The sequence below is a fragment of the Penaeus monodon genome, chromosome 24, assembly GCF_015228065.2.
Source record: "Penaeus monodon isolate SGIC_2016 chromosome 24, NSTDA_Pmon_1, whole genome shotgun sequence".
Classification (NCBI taxonomy): Eukaryota; Metazoa; Arthropoda; class Malacostraca; order Decapoda; family Penaeidae; genus Penaeus; species Penaeus monodon.
In genome coordinates, this window is record NC_051409.1 from 6,319,079 (window position 1) to 6,319,453 (window position 375).

The following is a 375-nucleotide window of genomic DNA, read 5'->3' on the forward strand; positions in this document are numbered from 1 at the left end:
AAACGACCATTCAAATTCAGTAGAAAACCAGTATGATTGAAACAGGCGGTGCAATATGTTCAACAAAGGACCTTTGTCAAGGTGTTAAAATCATTGGTGAATCACTACTATTGACATATGGCCAATATCCCACCCCTATTCCGTGGAAGGAAATGCAAGGGGGGAGGTAAAGCTTTCAGCTATGACATGGGGTAATGAGGTCATACATTTACATTGAAGCCAAAATGCAAATACTTTGTAAATGAACATAAATAATAATAAAAAAAAGAAAAATCCTACTAAGCTCTGTAGTTTGTGAAAAATAAACCTCAGAAGTTTAGAAAGTAAAGATTTCTGCAAAATTCTAGATTTTACCAGCTGTCATGATCATCAGTT